This window comes from Pseudophryne corroboree, chromosome 7 (genome assembly GCF_028390025.1).
Source record: "Pseudophryne corroboree isolate aPseCor3 chromosome 7, aPseCor3.hap2, whole genome shotgun sequence".
Classification (NCBI taxonomy): Eukaryota; Metazoa; Chordata; class Amphibia; order Anura; family Myobatrachidae; genus Pseudophryne; species Pseudophryne corroboree.
In genome coordinates this window covers 494,092,389-494,104,781 of record NC_086450.1, presented here as the reverse complement: position 1 = coordinate 494,104,781, position 12,393 = coordinate 494,092,389, and the positions used below count along the sequence as shown (strand labels likewise).

The 12,393-nt window shown below is 42.4% G+C and overlaps 1 pseudogene; it reads left to right on the top strand.

Annotated features, from left to right (window-relative positions):
- LOC134944431 (up-regulator of cell proliferation-like) overlaps positions 1 to 10,222 on the top strand; it is a 33,041-nt pseudogene extending 22,819 nt beyond the window's left edge.
- The last annotated feature ends 2,171 nt before the right edge of the window (positions 10,223 to 12,393 follow it).

Sequence of the window (12,393 nt, the reverse complement as noted above, 5' to 3'; positions counted from 1 at the left end):
CAGGGTATTCTCAGACATGGTGTATCACCATACTGTACTCCTGTGAACCCTGTTGCCAAAGCTGATGGTAGTTTGGGATTTGTACAGGATCTCAGAGCGATCAATCAGTTAATTGTCCCAATTGCACCAATTGTTCCAGATGTAAACTCACTCATTTCTGCAATCCCTGCAGATGCTGTGTTCTTCTCTGAAATTGATTTGAAGAATGCCTTTTTTTTCAGCATACCTGTAGATTCACAGACACAATTACTTTTGCCTTTTCTTTTGAGGGTAAACAACTTACCTGGTGCAGATTATTGACGCACCTGTTGTCTCCAGGCCACATTGAGGCCCTGGCAACCTCACCATGGTTCAGTCCTGCTACAGTATGCAGATGATCTGCTGCTCTGTAGTAAAACTGAGGAGGCCTGCCGAGAGGATGGTGTTTCATTACTAAACTGGCTTTGTGAATGTGGACACAAGGTGTCCAAAATAAAAATGCAATGGTGTAAAAAGCATGTTGATTACTTAGGTTTTGTGCTCACTCAGGGAGAGAGAAAAGTCAGTCCACAATGCATACAGTCTGTATTGGGCCTGGTCACCCCAACTACCCAGAAGGAACTACTGTCCTTCCTGGGTATGGTAAATTACTGCAGACAGTGGATATCTGATTGCTCTTATTGTGATAACATTTTGAGACAAGCCACACTGAAGGACAAACCTAAAACTGTACAATGGTCACAAGAAATGTTAACTGCATATGAAAGTTTAAAATGTATGTTGATGAAAAGTCCGGCACTTGGCCTCCCCAGTTGTGTGCTGCCTTTCCATCTATATGCAAGGGACAATTGTAAAACCATGGCGGGGGTGCTCACACAGTTTCATGGAGGGAAGTTGCGCCCCGTGGCATTTTTTTTCCAAAGTCATGCCAGTGTCTGTACAAGGTATGCCTGCCTGCCTCAGGGCTTTGGCAGCCTGTGCAATGGTTGCAGAAATGGCCACTACCCTCACTTTAGGCCACATCACAGTACTCCACACCACACATGATGTCCTGGCAATACTTAAAGGCTTACACACAGCACATGTCAGCACAACGCCTTAGTGGATATGAAGTACTCCTTTTGAGTAACCCTACCCTTACCATCAAGTGCACTGCTGGTTCTTCTGGCCCTGCACCCATTCTCAATGCCCTTTTAGGCTTGAAAGGTCCCGAGGATGAACCACCCGACCTACATGACTGTGCTGCTTCCATTGAAGCTGAAACTTCTCCCAGACTTGACATGTCTCCCGTTCCCATACCAGGCGCAGACATTGTTTTTGTTGACGACTCCTGTAGTAGGCCCAATGACAATACATACCAGGCTGGCTATGCCATTGTCACCCTCCCTGATACTGTGTTGGAGACCCTACCAATGCCTTATCAGTCCGCGCAAGCTGCAGAACTCATTGCACTCACTAGAGCATGTCCCTCCCTTGACAACGTCCATCTGCTCACTCAACTTCAAGCTGCTGCGACTAATACTGATCTCTCCGACTGGACTTACCCAATTCTGCAGAAAAAATCCTAAATCAGGATTAATCTGCAAAGAGGGGAAACCCTGTATACCCCAGTCCAGTGCCCCTTTGCTCGTTGCCCAGTGCCGTGGTGTTGGTCACCGTGGTGAAGCCACAACACTCCTCCTACTAACCAGTGATTTTTATGTTACTAATGCCAAATCACTTGTGGACCAGTATGTTAGCAGATGCATCACTTGCCTCAGGAACAACCCTAATAAAGCTAAACACCAGCATCTTGAATACCCCACAGAAAACTCTAGGTTACTCCCCATTTAAAATACTAATGGGCAGGCCTTTTCCCACACCTTGGGCTAAGAAACCATTAGTAATACAGGAGGGAGATCTAGAACTTATCAGAGAAGAGTATGTCAGGTCCCTGATAACAAAACTGAATGAAATTGAACATGAGGTTGTTTGTAAAAACCCTTTTGAATCCACAGGAACCTACACACCCCTTTAAAGTCGGAGACAGAGTCGTGGTGAAGGTGCTCCCCAGGAACAAGAGCCCAGGAGACTTCACCTATGGTCCAGAGACAGAGGTCGTAGCAGTTACCCGAACAGCAGTCCTGACAGAGGAAAGTCCTACCTGGATCCATGCATCCCGAGTAAAAAAGGTTCCTAGACCAGACCTAGAGAGGGAAGCAAGTGATTCCAGTGAGGTACGAACCGGGGCAGACAGCCCTGACCTCCCACCTAGCGAAGAAAGAAGAACAGAAGAAGATGAGGAACCTGTCCCCTATCTTTATCCTGGGGACTACCTTGATAGCCCTACTGGCCCTCACTCACCACACAATATGTGAGGTTGATATTACACAGACTAATGGGATCCCCACCTTGTGGTACAATTCCTCCAATACACACGTAGCCACATATATCCTTGACTATTTTATGTTCCCCAAAATTGCTGATGACAAATATTATATACAACAAAGGAGGAAATCAGGAATGTCTGAGACAGTATATATTTGTGTTACTGACGAATGGTACTATGACAATAGATATTATGGATCTAATTGTAATTCCTGGGAAGCTGTGGGGTGGAATACAGGAGTAGATTGGAAATATGGCCCATCGTTTGCAAAGAATAGATGGAGCAAATATGGAGTACCCCTACTTTCTAGACTATCCATTCATAAGATGGATGAAGGCCCAAATTCATACAGGTTTAGACTAAACATAATGAACCCTAGCAGAAGCGACAATGAGACTTATGTACTTGGTATATGGTGGCAAGCAGGGTATTATAGTGCAAGGCAAATGTTTTATTTATGGGATATGTATAAAAACCCAAAATACCAGCCTAAAATTGCTCCCCAAAACAAACCTTTAAAGCCCCATATTGCCACTTTTAAAGATATGGTGGCTATTACTAACCCTACCTTTGAAGACACCCTAGCTATTGAAACTGGTTTCTCTGACATTAATTTTTGGTTGGAATGGATGAAGTATAGTGCTAACAAACACAATAAAAGCAACTGTTATGTCTGTGGCAAATCTAGGCCCCACCTAGGTACAGTGCCCCTTAATATACCCCTAGAACAAGAAAATTGTTTTTTTCAGCCTTTTTAATGACACCAAAACAAATGACAGTCAGTGCGAAATGTGGAAAAGGGAATATCCCATATTGTCAAAAAATCCCAACCCAGGAAGCACCATAACCATATATCCTGGAAACTACACTTGTTATACATCTAACACCACAACAGGGAGAAATTTAAAAACCTTCCCACCAGGGTATTGTGCAAATAAAAGAACAACTGTTTTAGTCAACCAAACTAGATCATTAGGCGACATTTATTACATATGTGGGAAACTGTAAATAAAAACGTAGCCTGGATTAATTATATATATTATAATCAACAAAGATTTGTTAATGATACCAAAGATGCTCTTAAAGGTATAGCTGAACAGCTAGAAGCCACTTCCCAAATGACATTCCAAAATAGAATGGCCCTTGACATGATCCTAGCAGAAAAAGGCGGTACATGTGTTTACATTAGTAAGGTGGAAGGCTGTTGTACATATATTCCTGACAACACTGGTCCCAATGGTAAGGTTACTTTAGCCATAAACAAGTTAGAAACCTTATCCATAGAACTTAAGAAAAATTCAGGTATTGATAACCCATGGAGCCAATATTTTGGATGGTTTGAAAATTGGAAACTGGCTCTTGTGCAAATAAGCATATTCATACTTGTAACTTTAATTCTTGTAGGCATTATAGTTTATTGTGTAATTCCCTGTGGAAAGAAACTTACCTCCAAAGGCATTGATAAGGCCCTGATGTATTATGACATAACCACCAGTCCTGTCACCTCCTCTGATAGTAAGGGACCCGACGATTATGTCCAATATCTCAAGAACTGGAGAAACAAGAAAGGAGCCTCACTCAAGAATCATGTCATATAATAATCATGATTCTAAGAGGGGATTGAAGGGTTACCTCTTCTGTCTTTGTACATATTACTTTTTATATGATCAGTTTCCTTATAATAATTACAGTGTAAAAGTGAATATTTCTATTTCCCTAGTGAAGGGTTAAAACATGCTTTATGAACTCTTATGTGTTTGCAATGGATGCTGCTGCCCTGTGTTAGATGCCTTTGTCTCTCATACAGATACCAGGCTTGTGTGGGTCTGGCATCCAAGGTCAGCTCTCTACTAGATGAAACCTGCTTTTTCTACTTCTGTGTGTTACTAAAAGATCCTTTGTTAAGTTTCGTCTGATGCAACATATATAACATCTGCCTGGCAACTGCTATATCCAATTATGTTATGTCAAGTATTAACCACCCCTACGTACCCCACCCAGGAACCTACCCCTAAGCCAATGAGCCCTTTTACACTTGTCAGTTCCACCCATATGCATTGTCTTATATACTCTTGTTAACTTTATAATAAACAGTGTGAATTTTAACTGCTTGTCTGTGCATGTACCTTGTGGTTAAAAGTTTACACTCCAGACGTCTGTAAGGCCATCACATCGAGGGTTAAAGAAAATAAGGTCAAATCCTTTCACCAGTCTACAGCTTATCCTGAGGGTGTGAAGTCCAAATACAACCCAAGTTTTAACCACTGACTCCTGCCCTGTCATATGGTCTTTGCAGGTTGCTTCCCCCCGAGGTAAGCACCAGATGTGATGAGGTAGGGGGGAGTTGTGACCATTAAGTTGGTGGAAAGAAGGGTCTTGGTCGGAAAGCTCAAGCATAAAAGAAGGTAACACTGAACAGTAGCATCTGTTGTGGCTCAATTGGCAGAGGCACTGGTCTCAAGTCCACATTGCACAAGGTGCAGTATTAATCATGAATACTCCAATGTTTTCAATCTGTGGGATTAGGATCCCATGTTTCTAACATTATCATGTATTCACCTTTAAGGGTTTAATGATGGGAGTAACATTTTACATTTAAAACCTCATTTAAAATTTTCTTACTTGGAATCCAGCATTGAATACAGTAGGTCCATTCAAGTCTTGTACATTCCTCTCATAGGCATCCTGTTTCCTGAATTTTTCAGCAAGCAGGGACAAAAATGGTAGGACCTGGCATAGCCTTTTGAAACAGATCTGTGCAGGACCAGTGTGGGACTAATCCACAGGTGTTTGGACAAACCATGCACTGTAGTATCCATGTTGTCTGGAGGCTATGCCCTCTCTAATGGTTGGCCAAGCCTGTGGTGGCTGGCCACACCCTTAAGCAAGGGCCCCCACTGGTGCCTTCCCCAGTGGGCCCTTAATGCTCCAGTAACACTGACGCAGGAATCCTGGTATGTACAATATGGGAGGGAACCCCTATATACAATGGTAAATATGCCCAAATATACAGTTTTTTTTAGGAATTAGTTATACTTTACTTAAAAACACAAAGGTATATTTATGAAAATTAAGTAATGGAAAAGATTGAATTCTATAAATGTATTATTTTAAAGTTCAATAACAATATTAATATACTGTAACCTAATGTTTTCTTTTCACAGACAAAGTACATATTTTTCAAAAAGTTCTGGAGGAATTAAATATACAACAACAAGGCATTTCAAAGCTGACCCTGAGGGATGTTCTAGAGATTGGGTCAGAGAACCTGGATGAGACTCAGCCTCAGGATATGACAAATATTCCTTGGCACTTTATACGGAAGCTCATGGCCCTGAACAGAACTGCAATAAACACCCAGTTAGAAGAACTTCCACATAACCTGGGTCCCGAGGATATTGAAGATGAAGTTGGTTTACCAACAAGTGAAACAGAGGATGAGTTGTCTCATTATATCCACCCTCTGGACGTGGTGTGTGCTGTCCTGCATTGCTCAGAGAGTTTTCTACAGCAAGAGATTGTATCAAAAATGTCCATGTGCCAGTTTGCTGTCCCTCTGCTGCTCCCTGCTGGTGATGGCCCAGAATGCACCTTCATGCTGTGGGCAATGAGGGACATTGTGAAGAGATGGAGACCTCAGTCATTGGCTGACAGTAAAGGATTCAGAGAAGACAATGTTGTGAATATTCCCATGCCGATCTTCTCCTTTGTAAAACTGGGGACAAATAAACTATCCAAATCTAAAATCCTGAATCAAGTTCTTAATCCACCACAACAACATCACAACTTCTTCATTCATGATAATATGGAGGGAGGAGATATTGAGAGGCAAATATCTGATGGACTTGTGGAAATTTCCTGGTATTTTCCTTGTGGTAAATCTGACATCTTCCCAGAGCCCATCGCAGTGACCAACCTACGCGGTGACCTGGCGTCCAGCTGGGAACAGTTCACGTTTCTGACACGAGTCTCCTCTGCTGTGTTTGTGTTTGTTGAGAGTATTAGTGAAGGAGAATTCAGCCTGTTATCCAGCTGCAGTAACACGGAGGCCGAGTATTACGTCATCCTTACTCCAAATTCTGGTAAAAAAGTAACTACAGAGACTGTGAATCACATCAACAGTCTAATGTCACCGCTAAAAATGAAAAAAAAAAACATTATTAATAAGGGCAGCACAGGAAATGATGCGGCATTTGTGAGAAAGATACAAAACACCATTCAGAGTCTTTTAAATAATTATCAAAGAAGTTTGGTTAGTATTAAAGATGAGATCGATGGAGATTATATCTGTGTAGATGAAAACGTGTCTACATGTCAGACTGCAAGTGACTATGCCATGAACATCACCTCTGCAATACGCAATGTGGCCGAGTATAAGAACCGAACACTGAAATTACAGGGAGATCTGTGGAAACAATTGTCAAAAATAGACAAAGAACTTTGCAGAATGACGAAACAAGGTGGAAAAGATACACAAGACTATAGAAGTGAGCTTATACAGCGACAAAAGTCCCTTCACAAGAAACAACATGAGCACAGCATTTCCGATGGCATCTCGTTATTTATTAATGCAATTGCCCATTTGTCTCAAGCAGAAAAACATTATTTTCTGAAATGGATGAAATTTGAACTGGATTCAATTGCAAGAAATAATATTTCTACCCTGCAGTCTGAGTACATGGAGAAATGTAACAATACATCAAACAATCCTGAAGAACTGAAGCAACTGGATCAGAAAATCTCTGACAGCTCATTGGGAATTGAGCATTTCCTACGTGAGCTGGGGCAGGTTTATGAGGCTGAATGTGCAATGGTTAATGAGAGATTAATTGTTGAAACCCAAAAACAGTTTGCAAAACTTCCAGGAATCGCTGCTGATCTTCTACTGGATGGGTTCCCATTGGAGCTGATTGATGGAGATGCCTCCAACATCCCCCTGCGGTGGATAACTGATGTCCTGACAGAGCTGGACACCAAGACGGGAGGACACTGTAGAATGAGAGTAATAACTGTGCTGGGAGTACAGAGCACGGGGAAATCCACCCTTCTGAACACCATGTTTGGGTTACAGTTCCCGGTGGCCAGTGGACGATGCACACGAGGAGCCTTCATGACTCTTATTAAGGTGAAAGAGACCTTCCAGGAGGAGCTGGGCTGTGACTTCATTCTGGTGATTGATACTGAAGGGCTGAAAGCTCCAGAGTTGGCTTCTCTGGAGGATAGTTATGAACATGACAATGAGCTGGCCACACTGGTGGTTGGGCTGAGTGACATCACCATCGTCAATATGGCCATGGAAAATACATCAGAAATGAAAGATATTCTACAGATCGTGGTCCATGCATTTCTTAGGATGAAAGAAATCGGGAAAAAGCCCAACTGCCAGTTTGTACATCAGAACGTGAGCGATGTGTCTGCTCATCAGAAGAACATGAGAGATAGGAAGAAACTTCTGGAACAGTTGAATGAAATGACAAAGGTTGCTGCCGAAATGGAGAAGATAAGTGGAATTACAGCTTTCAGTGATGTGATGGACTATGACCTAGAGAGACACAACTGGTACATTCCCGGACTGTGGCTGGGGGTCCCACCAATGGCTCCAGTAAATTTTGGTTACAGTGAGAATGTTTATGAACTAAAAAACTATTTAGTTGAATTCTTACAGTTACATAACTCTGATCACAAGCAATGCCGGATTCCTGAGTTTATTACATGGATAAAAAGTCTGTGGAACGCAGTTAAACACGAGAAGTTTATCTTCAGCTTTAGGAACAGTCTGGTAGCTGAAGCCTATAACAAGCTGGCTGCACAATACTCAATGTGGGAATGGGGATTCACCAAATCCGTTCACAGCTGTGTGATGAGCACAGAGACCAGTATTAGGAATCAGTCTGCTGATAGGCTGGATACAGAAACCTGCGCTCAGTATAGGGACGCTCTCCAACAGCTGCTACATGATGAAGAAAAGCAAATGTTGGAACTGCTAGAGAAATACTTTGACAATAAATCTGACAATGTTCATCTCATAGAGCAATATAGAGATGATTTTTTCATGAACGTAAATTTCTTGAAGCGAGAACTAGAAAGGAACGCGCTCAGCAAGGTCAGTGAAGCTGTTTCGATTCAGAAAGGCAAATTCAAGGTACAGAATATTCAGAAAACATCTCAGAAGCTCATTGAAGAGAAAATTACAGATCTCCTGAGACGCTGCAGAAAGAGGAACTGTGATCTGGGGGACATGGAAGTAAAGCGAGAATTTGAAGCAATGTGGAAGAAAACACTGTGTGACTTACAGATGGAGGAATTACCGAAACGTGACATTGGCCAAGCAATGCTTCATCTGCTGAGAAAGAAGATGAGTGGGAAGGGTGCAGGGATAAATCAAAACCTATCTAATGTGATGAGTTTAGATGGTTATAGACATGGAGAATTTAAGATGGATAAAAAGCACATTGACGTCTCTTGGACTAAATTAACTTGCAACGATTTATATATTAGTAAAAAAAACTATGATAGGGTCGCAGCTCTTGCTGCATCCTTGTTAGATACATGTGATACATACGTCACAGAGAAAGTAACTTCCCATGTTGACTATGATGACACTTACTGCCAGGAATTACTGCACATGATCAATGCTAAACTAGAGGAAGGAAACCGTAACAAGATACATTTTTCCTCACAGTTTGAGTTGGACATTAAACTGCTCATCTTTGGGAAAGCATCTGATGCTTTCCAGAAGATGCATGATACCTTTATCCAAGAAAATGACCCCAAAATAGCTCTAGAAAAGTTAAAACCACAATATTTTTCTACATTTCAGAGTATATTTCAGGAGAAAGATGAGTGTCAGAACAGAGCCAAGAAATTCTGTGAGCTGTGCCTGAGGCCGGCACTAACTGAGTATATTCTGAGGCATCTTGGGGAGGAAATCATGGATGAGATATTACACAGCTCTGATAGTACAACATTTAGCAGCAGAAGCAATTTCCAGAGATCTGTGCTGGAGAAGCTACTAGAGGAAAATTCATTCCAAAACTATTTAAAATATATTAATTCATATGAGCGGTTTGTGAAAAATGTGATATTTCAGTATATTGCAAGAAAATATCAAAACCCATCTGCTCTACTTTACTACAAAAAAGATTGTGTGCAATCACTAAAAGAATCCAAGATGTTCTTAATAGGGGAAAATATTCAGAAGTAGAAACAATTTCAGCATTTTTAGAGCAGTTTTGTGAATTATTTAGGGAAGAATTAGTAATTTCCCAGAATGAGATGCAGGTGGTCACTTTCTGCAATACAGCAGATGTTGGGCAGTTCTCTGAGGACATTCTGTCCTATCTCCCCACCATAGAGGAACAAATCCTGTCAGAGCTGGGATCACTGGACATTGAGACTGTACTATCCAGGGTCTCACTGAAGCCTCAGGATGAGCTGTGTAAGAAGGTGATTGGATGTGGACATCAGTGTCCATTCTGTAAAGTCCCCTGTGAGAATGTAGGGGGTAATCACAAGGAGCATTCCGCATCTGTCCACAGATCAAGAGGATTAGGACAGTACAGACGGTTAAGAGATAAGACACTGGTCACGGACATATGTTCCACTGCTGTTGTATCAAAAGCTACATTTGAAAATTGGGACACTAATTGGAATCCACACCCGTACAGAGAGTATCGTACATATTACCCTGACTGGGCCATCCAACCCGATGCCAGCATCAAGTCCTCTGATTACTGGAAATACATTTTTGCTCAGTTTAACCAGCAATTTGCTGAAGAATATGAAGCAGAGCTGGCTGTACTGCCAGAGGACTGGAGGAAAATAACAAAGGAACAAGCTTTGGAAAGTCTGGAGGAAGCTTTTAATATTAAGTAACAATAATAATGTGAAATTGGTCTCTACATTCAAATCAGCAGAGAAACTAGAAATAGTATCTATATCCTATATTACATATCTGAAAAGCATCCATTATACAACTCAGAGAAATATCAAGTCACAAAAGGTTATCAAATGACACCTACACCTACCACATACAAAACTTCAATATACTACTAAAATCTATGACCAAAAGCATTACGTAATGTCCCTCTATTCCCAAATACCCAAAATAACATATAAGCCTTGGTAAATTCCAAGTGTTTAACCCCTTAATTGTGAAGGGAAAGTTGGAGTCAACCTGAAGATATACTGTCTGGTTTTGAATAATGAGCTCCACTTGTGCTCAGTACTGGATGGGTTTCCAGGAACAAAAGATGTTTTAACCAAGTGGGTTCCTCTTTCTTTACTGATTGGTGATGGCAGGGCCGGATTAAGCCTTGGGGCGGGGCACTTGAGACAGGGGGGCCCGCCCCGACTACTCCGGCCCTCCACATCTTGTCAGCACCCCCCCACTTGTCATCCTGCTGCCCCATCCCCACTATGTGACTGCACAGTGCAAGTGCAGCAATGTGCTACAGGGACAGAGATGTATATTAGATTGTGTATATTACATTTAAACCAATGGTGTATATTAGATTTACACTAATAGGTAAACAATGCCTGGGTACTGTTTATAGCTCCACCTAATTGAGAGGCAACTCTTTTACAAAGATTTCTTGCTGTGGAACAAAGACAACTTAAACAACCTTAAAATACACATAGAAAAATAAAATATACCATTTATCTTTTCACAAGAATAGCAGCAGATTCTGTCTAAACTCTTACACACTGGAACAGGACTCAGGAGGACTCTCTGTCTCTTTCTCCAGTCCCGTAGCTCTTATCAAATAACCTCTGGGTCACTTACAGCTATCTCCTCCCTCCTATCTCTCTTCTTGTTGGTAAGTTCAGTCAGTAGCTTGTGAAACCTGTACTCCTGTGTCTACTGTCATGCTCACATTCTGTCTGCCTTGTTCTTCCTTCTGCTGCTGCACAAGAGGGAGAGCTGGCAATGTCAGTGTGTAACCCCCCCCAACCTCCCCTGATCCGACTCTTTGTGATGTGGCAGAGCCGGTGACATCACTGCAATAATGTTACAGAGTACTTGATCCACTCTCAGCACAATGAGGAACCCATGATGACTACTGCAAAATAAGTCCGCTATTTCAGACAGTGGTCCCCCTTTGAGAAGCATATTGTCTGTGATCACAGATCATACAATCAATAGTCAATAAAAAACAAGAGTCAATATACTCTACACACTGATGTGGAAATGAAAAAGGTTCTTTAAGAAAAAGGTTAAGTAATTGTTACGTTCACTGTACTTGGTACTATTGAAACTGGGTGGATGAGCCAGGAACGTAATGCTGCGGCTAGGAATGGAGTTCAGCAGCAACCCCTACAGAACCCCTGACTCCGTTGTCTCACCCGCGTGGTCAGTCGACGCCTGCGAGACTATGTTTGCTTGGGCCCACGGCAGCCGCGTTTGAAGGGTGGATTATGTCTGCCCAACTCCGATGCCCCCCGGTCTTAGTTGGAGACAAGGCGTAAACTGAGATGGGGCGAGAACAAGGGGAACCTCTAACTAAACAGAAACCCGAGTTAGGGGCAACTACAGAACTCAAACAAAAGTATGTGCGGCTCAGCCGCCAAGACGAACTACAACAAAGGAAATGCTGACCACACGCTGACACAATACTGTTGTGTACCGGCGATGACAGCATACGCAGAACCCTCTGCAGAAAATACCAAAGGAAAATAACGGACAGATACGGCCAAGGCCGTAAGATGCGGCAAAGCCGCTACTCACAACACCGGACCTAATACAGGCAGGAGAACTGGAACCCCGAGGCCGCAGACACAGGCTCACAGGAATGGAAAGCTGGAAGGATTCCCATAACAGTCTTCCGGACACCAGGACTCAGGACCACAGGATCAAAGGTTGACAGAATCACTGGGTTACAGGACAGGAACGCTCCAGGGTAGGAAGCAGCTCACAAGAAGTTCCAGACTCTGACAGAACTGATTACACAAGATTCCAGTATCAGACAGGGTCAGGACACAGATGCAATACTGGACCAGACACAAATCAGGAACATCCAGGTATAGCTACAAACGTCTATCACCAG